Genomic DNA, 16,733 nt, shown 5'->3' on the forward strand with positions numbered 1-16,733 from the left:
ACGAGAGGGAGTGGAAGGAAGGGGCTCAGTCTGGGAAGGCCTCCTGGAGGAGGTGAGCTCTTGTTCAAGCACTTAGTCCAGTGCTCTGCACACAACAAGCGCTCAATAAATACGATTGAATGAATGAATGAATGAATGAATGAATGAGCAGGTGCTGTCATTGCAGGCATCGGGGACTAGAAGTCCCAGCAGTAAATGGGGACGGCGGCTCTGGATAAATAAATACATTACAGATGTTGTCCATCTTCTAGACTGTGAGCCCGCTGTTGGGTAGGGACCGTCTCTGTATGTTGCCAACTTGGACTTCCCAAGCGCTCAGTACAGTGCTCTGCACACAGTAAGTGCTCAATAAAGACGATTGAATGAATTTGTTATCGAAAAATAGGGTGCGAAATAGGTTAACCGGTGTAAATCGGCGGCAGGGTTCGCGTACCCAAGGTGGTGACGCAGATATAGGAAAAATGACTCGGAGACAGGAGTTCAGAGAGAGCAGGAAAGAAAGGAAAGTGGCTACCTGCTCCTTCACCTCCCGGGAGAGGGACGAGTGACAAGCGGCCCCGATCCCAGCCGCTTCTTCCTCTTTTATTGGATTTCAAATCCGAGCTACACAAAGGATTCCCGAGAGTTGGGCCCGACGTGAGGCCTTGGCATTCCTAGATCCCAACTTAAAGTACAAGTTTGTCACGGTTTGGTTGGTGTTAAAATCCCTGTTTCCAAGATGTGGAGATAACGGTCAACACAGGATGGGGACATTCCAGACCGAGGGGAGCCACTTTGGTGAATCAATCAATCAATCAATCATATTTATTGAGCGCTTACTGTGTGCAGAGCACTGTACTAAGCTCTTGGGAAGTACCAGTTGGCAACATATAGAGACGGTCCCTACCCAAAAGCAGGCTCACAGTCTAGAAGGGGGAGGCAGACAACAAAACCAAACATATGAACAAGACAAAATAAATAGAATAAATATGTACAAATTAAATAAATAAATAAGTAGAGTAATAAATACATACAAACATATATACATATATTCAGGTACTGTGGGGAGGGAAAGGAGGTAGGGCTGGGGGGATGGGGAGGGGGATGGAGTGGGCGAGAAGGAGTGCTTTTGGCCTGCACAATATAAAGGGTTATTGTTGGTATGCGCAAGATGGAGTCAGTCATGACAAGTTCGCTTGCGGGCAACAATAATAAAATAAATAAATAAATAGAGTAATAAATATGTGCGAACATATATACCTATATACACGTGCTGGGGGGAGGGGAAGGAGGTGAGTGCTTACTGTGTGCAAAGCACTGTTCTAAGCGCCTGGGAGAATACATTCCCTGCCCACGACAAGTCTAGGGGGAGAGAAAGAATATATGTGAAATATATATATATATATATTTATTGAGTGCTTACTATGTGTAGAGCACTGTACTAAGCGCTTGGGAAGCACAAATTGGCAACATATAGAGACAGTCCCTACCCAACAGTGGGCTCACAGTCTAAAAGGGGGAGACAGAGAACAAAGCCAAACATACTAACAAAATAAAATAAATAGAATAGATATGTACAAGTAAGATAAATAAATAAATAAATGAATGAATAGAGTAATAAATATGTACAACCATATATACAGGTGCTGTGGGGAAGGGAAGAAGGGAACATGGGGGGATGGAGAGAGGGACGAGGGGGAGAGGAAGGAAGGGGCTCAGTCTGGGAAGGCCTCCTGGAGGAGGTGAGCTCTCAGCAGGGCCTTGAAGGGAGGAAGAGAGCTAGCTTGGCGGGTGGGCGGAGGGAGGCCATTGCAGGCCCGGGGGAGGACGTGGGCCTGGGGTCGATGGCGGGACAGGCGAGAGCGAGGCCTAACGGTGAGGAAATTAGTGGTGGAGGAGCGGAGGGTGCGGGCTGGGCTGGAGAAGGAGAGAAGGGAGGTGAGGTAGGAGGGGGCGAGGGGATGGACAGCCTTGAAGCCCAGGGTGAGGAGTTTCTGCCTGATGCGCAGATTGATTGGTAGCCACTGGAGGCATGTGGCAGAGTCGGGATTCGAACCCATGACCCCTGACTCCAAAGCCCGGGCTCTTTCCACTGAGCCACGCTGCTTCTCTTGTACTTCCCAAGCGCTTAGTGCAGTGCTCTGCACACAGTAAGTGCTCAATAAATACGATTGAATGAATGATGAAGACTGTGACCCCCCCCGTGGGACACCTGATCACCTTGTAACCTCCCCAGCGCTTAGAACAGTGCTTTGTACATAGTAAGCGCTTAATAAATGCCATCTTTATTATTATTATTATTATTATTATTATTATTATTATTATCTGCATCACCACCTTGGGTTCTCGAACCCCACGACCGATTTACACCGCTTAACTTATTTTGCCCCCTACTTGTCGATAACAACAGATATATACAAATGTATATATATATATATACAAATATACATATATACTGGATAGAGAAGCAGCATGGTTTAGTGGAGAGAGCCCGGGCTTGGGAATCAGAGGTCATGGGTTCGAATCAAGCTTCTGCCACTCACCAGCTGTGTGACCTTGGGCAAGTCACTTAACTTCTCTATGCCTCCGTGACCTCATCTGTAAAATCGGGGTGAAGACAGTGAGCCCCACGTGGGACACCCTGATCACCTCGTGATCAGTGCCTGGCACATAGTAGGCGCTGAACAAATCCCAACATTATTATTATTTATTATTATAGAGCACAAGCCTGGGAGTCGGAGGAACTGGGTTCCAATCCCAGCTCTGCCGATTGCTTACTGTGTAATCTTGGGACAGTCAATCAATCAATCAATCAATCATCAATCATATTTATTGAGCGCTTACTGTGTGCAGAGCACTGTACTAAGCGCTTGGGAAGTACAAGTTGGCAACATATAGAGACAGTCCCTACCCAACAGTGGGCTCACAGTCTAAAAGCACAGTCTGCTTCTGGGGAAGCAGCGTGGCTCAATCAATCAATCAATCAATCGTATTTATTGAGCGCTTACTATGTGCAGAGCACTGTACTAAGCGCTTGGGAAGTATAAATTGGCAACATATAGAGACAATCCCTACCCAACAGTGGGATCACAGTCTAAAAGGGGGAGACAGAGAATAAAACCAAAAATACTAACAAAGAGCCCGGGCTTTGGAGTCAGAGGTTATGGGTTCAAATCCCGGCTCCGCCACTTGTCAGCTGTGTGACTTTGGGCAAGTCACTTCACTTCTCCAGGCCTCAGTTCCCTCACCTGTAAAATGGGGTTTAAGACTGTGAGCCCCACATGGGACAACCTGATCATCTTGTAAACTCCCCAGTGCTTAGAACAGTGCTTTGCACATAGTAAGCATTTGATAAATGCCATTATTATTATTATTATTATTATTATTATTCTGTCCCAAGGTGACCCTGGGGTACCAGCCATCTCGAGGTCAAAAGCTATCTCTTTTAGACTGTGAACCCACTGTTGGGTAGGGACCGTCTCTATATGTTGCCAACTTGGACTTCCCAAGCGCTTAGTACAGTGCTCCGCACACAGTAAGCGCTCAATAAATATGATTGATTGATTGATTGATCTCGTGACCACCTGAGCCAGCAGGCGGACCTCGGAAGTGAGGGTGGGATACCGCCCCCGCAACCCAAACTGCTTGATTGACAGCCCAAGCCGGGAATACAGAAGGTGCCAATCAAATTAGGTATTCATTCATTCATTCATTCATTCATTCAATCGTATTTATTGAGCGCTTACTGTGTGCAGAGCAGTGCAGAGTACAGGTTGGCAACATCTAGAGACGGTCCCTACCCAACAGCGGGCTCACAGTCTAGAAGGGGGAGACAGACAACCAAACAAAACATATTAACAAAATAAAATAAATAGAATAAATATGTACAAGTAAAATAAATAGAGTAACAAATATGTACAAACATATATACAGGTGCTGCGGGGAGGGGAAGGAGGTAAGGCGGGGGGGATGGGGAGGCATGGAGGAGAGGGAAGGGCAGAAATTGGATAGACTGAGGCCAGAAGCTGGAATAGAATAATAATGCTGGCATTTGTTAAGCGCTTACTCTGTGCAAAGCACTGTTCTAAGCGCTGGGGCGGATACATGGTGATCAGGTTGTCCCACGTGGGGCTCACAGTCTTCATCCCCATTTTACAGTTGAGGTAACTGAGGCTCAGAGAAGTGAAGTGACTTGCCCAAGGTCACACAGCAGACATGGCGCAGAGCTGGGATTCGAACCCATGACCTCTGACTCCAAAGCCCGGGCTCTTTCCACCGAGCCGAGCTGCTACTCGATGGCCCAGGAGCTCAAGTGATAAATACCGAAGCCGCGTGGCTCGGTGGAAAGAGCCCGGGCTTGGGAATCAGAGGTCGTGAGTTCAAATCCCGGCTTGGCCACTTAATAGTAATAATAATAATTATGGCATTTGTTAAGCGCTTACTCTGTGCAAAGCACTGTTCTAAGCGTTGGGGGGGATACATGGTGATCAGGTTGTCCCACGTGGGGCTCACAGTCTTCATCCCCATTTTACAGATGAGGTAACTGAGGCTCAGAGAAGTGAAGTGACTTGCCCAAGGTCACACAGCAGACACGGGGCAGAGCCGGGATTCGAACCCATGACCTCTGACTCCAAAGCCCGGGCTCTTTCCACCGAGCCGAGCTGCTACTCGATGGCCCAGGACCTCAAGTGATAAATACCGAAGCCGCGTGGCTCGGTGGAAAGAGCCCGGGCTTGGGAATCAGAGGTCGTGAGTTCAAATCCCGGCTCGGCCACTTAGCTGTGTGACTTTGGCCAAGTCACTTCACTTCTCTGGGCCTCAGTTCCTTCATCTGTAAAATGAGGATGAAGGCTGGGAGCCCCCCGTGGGACAACCTGATCACCTGGGAACCTCCCCAGCGCTTAGACTGTGAGCCCACTGTGGGGTAGGGACCGTCTCTATATGTTGCCAACTTGTACTGCCCAAGCGCTTAGTACAGTGCTCTGCACACAGTAAGCGCTCAATAAATACGATTGAATGAATGAATGAATGGTTTGCACATAGTAAGCGCTTAATAAATGCCATTAGTATTACGGGGGGGACGGACGTTAAAATTAATTACAAATAGGGGAAATAGGATAAGGATTTGTACATATTCATTCATTCATTCATTCAATCATATTTATTGAGCGCTTACTGTTTGCAGAGCACTGTCCTAAGCGCTTGGGAAGTACAAGTCGGCGACACAGAGAGACGGTCCCTAACCAGAAACGGGCTCACAGTCTAGAAGGAGGAGACAGACAGCAAAACAAAACGCGTAGACAGGTGTCAAAATCGTCAGAACAAATAAAATTATAGCTCTAGGAACATCTTTAACCAAATAAATAGAATAGTAAATACGTGCAAGTAAAATAAATAGAGTAATAAATCTGTTCAAGTCCGAGCCCGTTGTAGGGCAGGGACCGTCTCTATACGTTGCCGACGTGTGCTTCCCAAGCGCTCAGTACAGTGCTCTGCACACGGTAAGCGCTCAATAAATAGGATTGAATGAATGAATGAGTGTTATTCGTGTATAATAGCGTAAGGATACATACATAAGTACACAGAAAAGCACATAAATGTCCCAGAGGGGTTGGTGGCTAAAGGAAATGAGGGCTTAGTTAAGGCCTCTTAGGGATGTGATTTTTATTTTTAGGAGGTTTTGAAGGTTGCGGGGAGTAGCAGACTGTTGGATATGAAGGGGGAAGGAGTTTTTGGACAAGGGGTCGATGACGGGCTAGAAGAGGATGAGGGGCAGTCAGTAGGTTGGCATTAGAGGAGTGAAATAATAATAATAATAATAATAATAATGGCATTTATTAAGCGCTTACTATGTGCAAAGCAGCTTACAAGGAGGTTACAAGGTGATCAGGTTGTCCCACGGGGGGCTCACAGTCTTCATCCCCATTTTACAGATGAGGGAACTGAGGCCCAGAGAATAATAATGATGATAATAATAATGATAATGGCATCTATTCAGCACTTTCTATGTGCAAAGCACTGCTCTAAGCGCTGGGGGGGTTACAAGGTGATCAGGTTGTCCCACGGGGGGCTCACAGTCTTCATCCCCGTTTTACAGATGAGGGAACTGAGGCCCACAGAATAATAATGATAATAATGATAATAATGGCATCTATTCAGCACTTGCTATGTGCAAAGCACTGCTCTAAGCGCTGGGGAGGTTACAAGGTGATCAGGTTGTCCCACGGGGGGCTCACAGTCTTCATCCCCATTTTACAGATGAGGGAACTGAGGCCCAGAGAATAATAATGATAATAATAATAATAATGGCATCTATTCAGCACTTTCTATGTGCAAAGCACTGCTCTAAGCGCTGGGGAGGTTACAAGGTGATCAGGTTGTCCCACGGGGGGCTCACAGTCCTAATCCCCATTTTACAGATGAGGGAACGGAGGCCCAGAGAATAATAATAATAATAATAATAATAATAATAATAATGGCATTTATTAAGCAGTTTCTACGTGCAAAGCACTGCTCTAAGCGCTGGGGAGGTTACAAGGTGATCAGGTTGTCCCACAGGGGGCTCACAGTCTTAATCCCCATTTTACAGATGAGGGAACTGAGGCCCAGAGAATAATAATAATAATAATGGCATTTATTAAGCGCTTTCTATGTGCAAAGCACTGTTCTAAGCGCTGGGGAGGTTACCAGGTAATCAGGGTGTCCCTCTGGGGGCTCACAGTCTTAATCCCCATTTTACAGATGAGGTCACTGAGGCCCAGAGAAGTGAAGTGACTTGCCCAAAGTCACACAGCTGACAGTTGGCCGAGCCGGGATTCGAACCCATGACCTCCGACTCCAAAGCCCGGGCTCTTTCCACTCAGCCACGCTGCGTCTCTAAATGTACAGACTGGGTTGTAGTGGGATGTGAGGGAAGTTTGTTAGGAGGGAGAGAGCTGATCCAATGCCTTAAAGCCAACTGTAGTTCATTCAATCGTATTTATTGAGCGCTTACTGTGTGCAGAGCGCTGTACTAAGCGCTTAAGGCGCTTAGAGCACTAAGCATAGTGGGAAGCAGTGTGGCCTAATGGATAGAGCACGGGCCTGAGAGTCAGAACGACCCGGGTCCTAATCCAAGCTCCACCACTTGTCTGCTGTTTAACCTTGGGGAAATCACTTCGCTTCTCTGGGCCTCAGTTAACCCATCTGTAAAATGGGGATTAAGACTGTGAGCCCAGTGTGGAACAGGGGCTGTGTCCAACCCAATTACCTTACATTCATGCATTCATCCGCTCAATCATATTTATTGAGCGCTTACTGTGTGCAGAGCACTGTACTAAGCGCTTGGGAAGTACAAGTCAGCAATAAAGAGAGGCAATCCCTGCCCACAACGGGCTTACGGTCTAGAGGGGGAAACAAATTCAAAGTGGTCTAAATTGTTGCCAGTGAAGAGCGAGAAAATATTCTTAAATCTTTTTTAAAGTCTCCCAGCTCGAAAAAAGGACCTCCACCCAGGGTGGGACTCCAACCCACAATCCTTGGTTTAGGAGGCCAAGCCAGCGGGAGAGGCAGCGTGGCTCAGTGGAAAGAGCACGGGCTTGGGAGTCCGAGGTCATGGGTTCAAATCCCGGCTCCGCCACATGTCTGCTGTGTGACTTTGGGCAAGTCACTTCACTTCTCTGAGCCTCAGTTACCTCATCTGTAAAAATGGGGATTAAGACTGTGAGCCCCACACGGGACAACCCGATCACTTTGTATCCCCCCCAGCGCTTAGAACAGTGCTTTGCACATAGTAAGCGCTTAACAAATGCCAACATTATTATTATCATTATTTTTATTTTCTGAGCCTCAGTTACCTCATCTGTAAAAATGGGGATTAAGACTGTGAGCCCCACATGGGACAACCTGATCACTTTGTATCCCCCCCAGCGCGTAGAACAGTGCTTTGCACATAGTAAGCGCTTAACAAATGCCAACATTATTATTATCATTATTTTTATTCTCTGAGCCTCAGTTACCTCATCTGTAAAAATGGGGATTAAGACGGTGAGCCCCACATGGGACAACCTGATCACCTTGTATCCCCCCCAGCGCATAGAACAGTGCTTGGCACATAGTAAGCACTTAACAAATGCCATCATTATTGTTATTATTATCCATTAGGCCACTGGGGCACAATCTGTTCTAGCGCTTAGTACAGTGCCTGGCATATAGTAAGCGCCTAACAAATACCACAATTATTATTAGTAGTATTAACTGCAAAGTACTTTTGACCTTGAACTCTCCCTCCATATAATAATAATAATATTGGTATTTGTTAAGTGCTTACTATGTGAAAGCACTGTCCTAAGCGTTGGGGAGGTTACAAGGTGATCAGGTTGTCCCATGGGGGGCTTACAGATTTAATCCCCATTTTCCAGATGAGGTAACTGAGGCTCAGAGAAGTGAAGTGACTTGCCCAAAGCCACACAGCTGACAGCTGGCAGAGCCGGGATTTGAACCCATGACCTCTGACTCCAAAGCCCGTGGTCTTTCCACTGAGCCACGCTGCTTCTCCATATGCGGCAGACAGCCACTCTCCTTATCTTCAAAGTCTAATTAAGGTCACATGGGGAGGCACTTAACAAATGCCATTATCATAATAATAATAATAATAATAATAATAATAATTATTATTATTATTATTATTATTATTATCTCCTCCAAGAGGCCTTCCCCGATTGAGCCCTCTTCTCTATAACTCCCTTTCCTGTGTTGACTATTGGGTTTGTACCTTTTGAACACTTAATAATTCACCCTACTCTGAGCCCTACAGCACTTATGTTCGTATCCATAAAGTCTGTCTCCCCCTCTAGACTTTAGGGAACAGTCTGCCGACTCTGTTGTATTGTATTCCTCCAAACTCTTAAAAGAGTGCTCTGCACATAGTAAGCACTCAGTAAATGCCATTGATTGGCGTGGGGATGGATGGGCAACCATTGGAGATTTTTGAGAAGCGAGGAGATAAGCACTTAATGTTTTATTTTTCCAAATAATGATCCGGGCAGCGGGGTGAAGTGTAGACTGGAAAAGGGAGAGACGGGGGGTAGGGATTTCAGCAAGGAGGCTGTCTCCTCCTGAGGAGGAGAAGCAGCCTGGCTCGGTGGCAAGAGCCCGGGCTTTGGAGTCAGAGGTCATGGGTTCGAATCCCGGCTCCGCCACTTGTCGGCTGTGTGACTTTGGGCAAGTCACTTCACTTCTCTGAGCCTCAGTGACCTCATCCGGAAAATGGGGATGAAGTCTGGGAGCCCCCCGTGGGACCACCTGATCACCCTGTAACCTCCCCAGCGCTTAGAACAGTGCTTTGCATCATCATCGTCATCATCAATCATATTTATTGAGCGCTTACTATGTGCAGAGCACTGTACTAAGTGCTTGGGAAGTACAAATTGGCAACATATAGAGACAGTCCCTACCCAACAGTGGGCTCACAGTCTTTGCACATAGTAAGCGCTTAATAAATGCCATAATTATTATTATTAGTATTATGCAATAGTCAAAGTGGGATAAAAACAATAATAACGATGGTATTTCTTAAGTCCTTACTATGTGCCAAGCACTGTTCTAAGCACTGGGGTAGATGCAAGGTAATCAGGTTGTCCCACGTGGGGCTCACAGTCTTCATCCCCATTTTACAGATGAGGGAACTGAGGCACGGAGAAGTGAAATGACTTGCCCAAGCTCACCCAGCAGACAAGTGACGGAGCTGAAATTGGAACCCCCGTCCTCTGACTTCCCAAGCCCGTGCTCTCTCCATTAAGTCGCGGGATGTGATCAGGGCTTGGATCAGCATAGTAGCAGTTTGGATGGAAGGGAAAGGATGGATTCTAGAGATGTTTGGAAGATAGAAATGACAGGATTTTGTGATAGATTGAATGTGTAGGTTGAATGAGAGAGATGAGTTTAGGATAATACTTAGGTTAGGGGCATATGAGACCAAAAGTAAAATACTGTGGGTTCAGAAGATATTTCCCTGTAATAAGACCTTCTGTCTCTGAATTACTTGTCTTAAAGCAGTTTGGGTGGCTTCCCTTAACCGAGTCCAGTATCTTGACAGCTGCCTTGTGAATAGTGATCAGTCAATCCATCAATGGTATTTATTGAGAACAGTGCTTTGCACGTAGCAAGCGCTTAATAAATGCCATCATTATTATTATTATTATTACTGAGCACTGATACTGTGTGCAGAACACTGGTGTTGTCTACAATGATAAGAAAGTCAGAGGGAGGACAGGATTTGTTTAGGAAGACGAGGCGTTCAGTTTTGGACATATTAAGCTTGACTTGTTCATGGGACATACAAGGTAGAGAAGCACGAGAAGCAGCGTGGATCAGTGGAAAGAGCCCGGGCTTTGGAGTCAGAGGTCATGGGTTCAAATCCCGGCTCCGCCAATTGTCAGCTGTGTGACTTTGGGCAAGTCACTTAACTTCTCTGTGCCTCAGTGACCTCATCTGCAAAACGGGGATTAAGACTGTGAGCCCTACGTGGGACAACCGATCACCTTGTAACCTCCCCAGTGGTTTGCACATAATAAGTGCTTAATAAATGCCATCGTTATTATTAGAGATGTCTTGAAGGCAGGAGGAAATTCAAGTCGGCAGGGGAGAGAGGTCAGTGTTGGAGACGTAGATTTGGGAATGACCTGCGAAGTGATGGTGGTCAAAGCTATGGGAGCGGATGAGTTTTCCATGGGAATGAGTGTAGATAGATCATGGAAGGGAACTCAGAGCTGAACCTTGAGGGACTCCCACAGTTAGGGGTTGGGAGAGAGAAGAAGAGCCTGAGAAAGAAGAGCCAGAGAGATGGGAGGGGAACCAGGGGAAGACAGTGGCAGTGAAGCCCAGCTTAGGTAATGTTTCCAGAGGAAAGGCAGGGTCCACAGTGCCGCAGGCCGCAGAAAGATTGAGGCTAGCATGTAGTAGAAGCTGTTGAATTTGGCAAGAAAGAACAGAGAAGTTGTCACTTGCCCCAGGTCCTAAACAAGTCTTGGCACGTTGGCCGATTTACTCTGTTTTGAAGCTCCTCAACGTCAATAACCGGAGGTTGTTGGAAAGCACTGATATCATCATCATCATCATCATCAATCGTATTTATTGAGCGCTTACTATGTGCAGAGCACTGTACTAAGCGCTTGGGAAGTACAAATTGGCAACATATAGAGACAGTCCCTACTCAACAGGGGGCTCACCATCTAAAAGGGGGAGACAGAGAACAAAATCAAACATACTAACAAAATAAAATAAATAGAATAGATATGATATGTTGTCAGTTTCTTTTATCTGTCCTAATGGTAGAGCCATCGTCGCTCTCTTCAGAGGTGCTATGTACAGGGCCATACGTGGCTCAGTGGAAAGAGCACGGGCTTTGGAGTCAGAGGTCATGGGTTCGAATCTTGGCTCCACCAATTGTCAGTTGTGTGACTTTGGGCAAGTCACTTAACTTCTCTGTGCCTCAGTTACCTCGTCTGTAAAATGGGGATTAAGACCGTGAGCCCCACGTGGGACAACCTGATCACCTTGTAACCTCCCCAGTGCTTAGAACAGTGCTTTGCACATAGTAAGCACTTAATAAATGCCATCATTATTATTATTGTTATTATTAATGACATGTAGAAGGATTTAGTGTTGCACGATTCACATGCGATATGTTACCAAATTGTACTTCCCAAGCACTTAGTACAGTGCTCTGCACACAGTAAGCGCTCAATAAATACGATTGAATGAATGAATGAATGAATGCCATCTTCTAGACTGTGAGCCCACTGTTGAGTAGGGACCGCCTCTATAATGTTGCCAACTTGTACTTCCCAAGCACTTAGTACAGTGCTCTGCACACAGTAAGCGCTCAATAAATATGATTGAATGCCATGACAGATTTCTGTTACATTGTACTCTCCCAAGCGCTTATTACAGTGCCCTGTACACGGAAAGCACTTAATAAATAGAACTGATTGATTCTGTAAGTCTCCCCTCTAGCTGAGCCCTAGTATGAGATAAAATACTGTGGGTTCAGAAGATATTTCCCTGTAATAAGACCTTCTGTCTCTGAATTATTTGTCTTAAAGCAGTTTTGGTGGCTTCCCTTAACTGAGTCCAGTATCTTGACAGCTGCCTTGTGAATAGTGATCAGTCAATCCATCAGTGGTATTGATTGAGCACTGATACTGTGTGCAGAACACTGTACACTCTTGAGAGTTGGTAGAGGTGTTCCCTACCCACAGCGAGCTTCTAGTCAAGAGGGGGAGATGGACATTAATATAAATAAACTACAGATTGGTGCGTAAGTGCTGTGGGGCTGAAGGAGGGGTGAAAAAAGGGAGCAAGTCCAAGTGCTAGGGTGATGCAGAAGGGAGTGGGAGAAGAGGGAATGAGGAGTTAGACAGGGATGGATTCTTGGAGGAGATGTGCCTTCAATAATGCTTTGAAGGTGGAGAAAGTAATTGCCTGCTATGAAGAGGGAGGGTGGGGTGGTCCAGGCCAGAAGCAGGATGCGGGCGAGAATTCAGCGGTGAGATAGACAAGATCGAGGTACAGTGATCGAGGTACAGCTCGGTACAGTGAGACAACTTCGGATATGGCAACATTCCCACTTAGACACAATATGAACAAATTTTGGTGGGTGTGGACTGAAAATTGAGTTTGGACTTGAGTCACGGCAAAGTGTAAGATGGATATTTTTAGTGGCTCCACCACTCGACTACAAGTCATTTAAGGATAGGATTGTGTCTACTAAACTACTAAACTCTGTGGTACTCCATCCAACCTACGCTGATGACACCCAAATCTACATCTCTGCCCCTGCTCTCTCTCCCTCCCTTCAGGCTCGTGTCTCCTCCTGCCTTCAGGACATCTCCATCTGGATGTCTGCCCGCCATCTAAAACTCAATATGTCCAAGACTGAACTCCTTATCTTCCCTCCCAAACCCTGCCCTGTCCCTGACTTTCCCACCACTGTAGACGGCACTACCATCCTTCCCGTCTCACAAGCCTGCAACCTTGGTGTCATCCTCGACTCCACTCTCTCGTTCATCCCTCACATCTAATTCGTCACCAAAACATGCCGGTCTCACCTCTGCAACATCGCCAAGATCCGCCCTTTCCTCTCCATTCTAACTGCTACCCTGCTGGTTCAATCTCTCATCCTATCCCGACTGGATTACTGCATCAGCCTCCTCTCTGATCTCCCATCCTCCTGTCTCTCCCCACTTCACTCTATACTTTACACTGCTGCCCAGATCATCTTTGTGCAGAAACGCTCTGGGCATGTTACTTCCCTCCTCAGAAATCTCCAGTGGCTACCAGTCAACCTACGCATCAGGCAAAATCTCCTCACTTTCGGCTTCAAGGCTGTCCATCCCCTCGCCCCCTCCTACCTCACTTCCCTTCTCTCCTTCTCCAGCCCAGCCCGCACCCTCCGCTCCTCTGCTGCTAACCTCCTCACCGTGCCTCGTTCTCACCTGTCCCACCGTCGACTCCCGGCCCACGTCCTCCCCCTCGCCTGGAATGCCCTCCCTCCACACGTCCGCCCAGCTAGCTCTCTTCCTCCCTTCAAAGCCCTACTAAGAGCTCACCTCCTCCAGGAGGCCTTCCCACACTGAGCCCCCTCCTTCCTCCCCCCCTCCCCATCCCCCCCGCCCTACCTCCTTCCCCTCCCCACAGCACCTGTATATATGTTTGTACAGTTTTGCTACTCTATTTATTTTACTTGTACATATACTTGTACATTTACTTGTACATATGTGGACACCCGTCCACATATTTTGTTTTGTTGTCTGTCTCCCCCTTATAGACTGTGAGCCCATGGTTGGGTAGGGACCGTCTCTATATGTTGCCAACTTGTACTTCCCAAGCACTTAGTACAGTGCTCTGCACACGGTAAGCGCTCAATAAATACAATTGAATGAATGAATGAATGAATATGGTGTTTTGCAGAGAGTAAATGCCCAACAAATCCTATGGATTGAGTGGCCCTGAGACTCACTAGATTTTTCTTCTTACCTACCTGAGCACCCGTGAGGTAAGAAACTGCACGGCATAGTGGATAGAGCATGGGCCTGGGCTTGACAAGGTCATGGGTTCTAATCCTGCCTCCACCACTAGTCTGTTGTGTGACCTCAGGCAAGTCACCTCACTTCTTGGTGCCTCAGTTACCGCATCTGTAAAATGGGGATTAAGACGTGAGCCCCATGTGAGACAACCTGATTACCGCAACGTGGCTAAGTGGAAAGAACACGGTCTTAGGAGTCAATCCCAGCTCTGCCACTGATCGGCTGTGTGACTTCGGGCAAGTCACTTCACTTCTCTGTGCCTCAGTTCCCTCATCTGTAAAATGGGGATTAAGATGGGAGCCCCACGTGGGACAACCTGATTACCTTGTATCTACCCCAGTGCTTAGAACAGTGCTTGGCCCATAGTAAGCGCTTGACAAATACCATTATTATTACCTCGCTTCTTGATGCCTCAGTAACTTCGTCTGTAAAATGGGGATTGAGACAGTGAACCCCACATGGGACAGGGACTGCATCCAACTAGATTTGCTTGTATCCACCCCAGTGCTTATTCTAGTGCCTGGCACATAGTAAGCACTTAGTAAATACCATGATTATTATTAATATTCAGACCGTCCACCTGAATGGTAGAATATTTCTGGTTCTGCTGCTCTCCCAGCGCTATACTTCTTCCCGAAGCTACCCTGGCGTGAACAGCATCTGGAGTCCGGGATGGTTCATTCATTCATTCAATCAATCGTATTTATTGAGCGCTTAGTGTGTGCAGAGCACTGTACTAAGCGCTTGGGAAGTACAAGTTGGCAACATATAGAGACGGTCCCTCCCAACAGCGGGCTCACAGTCTAGAAGGTTGGCAGTGAGGTCCTGGAGGTGGAAGGAGAAGGATCATCCAACAGAGAACTGTTGCCTGTGTGCATTTGTGACAGGAGGAGGCAAGCAGATATTATCTCTGTAGAGCAGTTGGAAATCTTAGAGTACCTCGGGCCACCTGGAACCTAATTTAGTGGCCGGGGAGGGAAGGGGAGAAGAGAGAAGGTGAAGGGGTTGGGGGGTAGAGCCAGGGCCAGCATTCCTGAGAGCCCCAGATGCCACGATCTTGGCCATCTCACAGCTCTCTGGGGCCGGAGGGGAGGACAGATATCGTCCTTTTCCCACTTGTCTCTTCAGCAGATAATTGCACCAGGTTAGTTGCCCCTTGTGTGACAGGGATTGGGTCCAACCGAATAATCGTGTATCTGCCTAGTGCTTCAAATAGTGCCTGGCACGTAGTAAGTACTTAATGAATACCATAAAAAAAAAAAAAGACTGCAAGGGAGGTAAGACTGTGTGACCCGGGGGTGATTAAGACCGAGAGCCCACGTGGGACAGCGACTGTGTCCACCCTGCTCATCTCGTCTCTAAGCCGGTGCTTAGGACAGTGCCTGGCACATAGTAAGTGCTTAGTAAATACCGTAAAAATTTTTAAAAAGCAGACGTGTGCTCGAGTCCCAGCCCTGCCACTGGCCTAATGTGTGACCTTAGAGTGATTACAATCGATCAGGACTCAATTTCCTCATTTGTAAAATGGGTATATGATAGACTGTGATCCCTGTGTGGGACACGGATCTCAAAATCTGTATTTGCCCTAGTGCTCACTACACAGTAGCAGCTTTGTAAATTTCTTACAACTACTACTACTACTACTAATGATGGCATTTGTTATGCACTTCCAATGTGCAAAGCACTGTTCTAAGCGCTGGGGAGGTTACAAGGTGATCAGGTTGTCCCACAGGGGGGTCACAGTCTTAATCCCCATTTGACAGATGAGGTAACTGAGGCCCAGAGAAGTGAAGTGACTTGCCCAAAGTCGCACAGCTGACAAGTGGAGGAGCCAGGATTTGAACCCATGACCTCTGACTCTAAAGCCCGGGCTCGTTCCACTGAGCCACACTGCTTCTCTAGTAGTACTACTACTACTGCTAGTACCCAGTGCTTAGAACAGTGCACCAGCACCTAGAACAGTGCTCCAGCGCTTAGAACAGTGCTTGGCACATAGTAAGCGCTTAACAAATGCCATTATTATTATTATTATTACTACTACTATCACTATTAGTATTAGTGTTACTATTACCATTACTACTAATAATAATAATGGCATGCATTAAGCACTTACTATGTGTCAAAAACTGTTCTAAGGGATGAGGTACATACAAGTTAATAAGGTTGGACACAATCCCTGTCCCATATGGAGCTCACAGTCTAAGTAGGAGTGAGAACAGGCATTTTATCCCCATTATGAGGTTGAGGAAACTGAGGCACAGGGAAGTTAAGGGACTTGCCCAAGATTACACAGTAAACAACTGACAGAGCTGGTAGGAATAATAATAATAATTATTATTATTCTCCCCCCTCCATCCCCCCTCCATCCTCCATCCTCCCCGTCTTACCTCCTTCCCTTCCCCACAGCACCTGTATATATGTATATATGTTTGTACATATTTATTACTGTATTTATTTATTTTACTTGTACATGTCTATTCTATTTATTTTATTTTGTTAATATGTTTGGTTTTGTTCTCTGTCTCCCCCTTCTAGACTGTGAGCCCACTGTTGGGTAGGGACTGTCTCTATATGTTGCCAACTTGTACTTCCCGAGTGCTTAGTACAGTGCTCTGCACACAGTAAGCACTCAATAAATATGATTGATTGATTGATTGATTGAGTCCCAGCCCTGCCACTGGCCTAATG

Source organism: Tachyglossus aculeatus, chromosome 4 (genome assembly GCF_015852505.1).
Source record: "Tachyglossus aculeatus isolate mTacAcu1 chromosome 4, mTacAcu1.pri, whole genome shotgun sequence".
In the NCBI taxonomy this organism is placed as follows: Eukaryota; Metazoa; Chordata; class Mammalia; order Monotremata; family Tachyglossidae; genus Tachyglossus; species Tachyglossus aculeatus.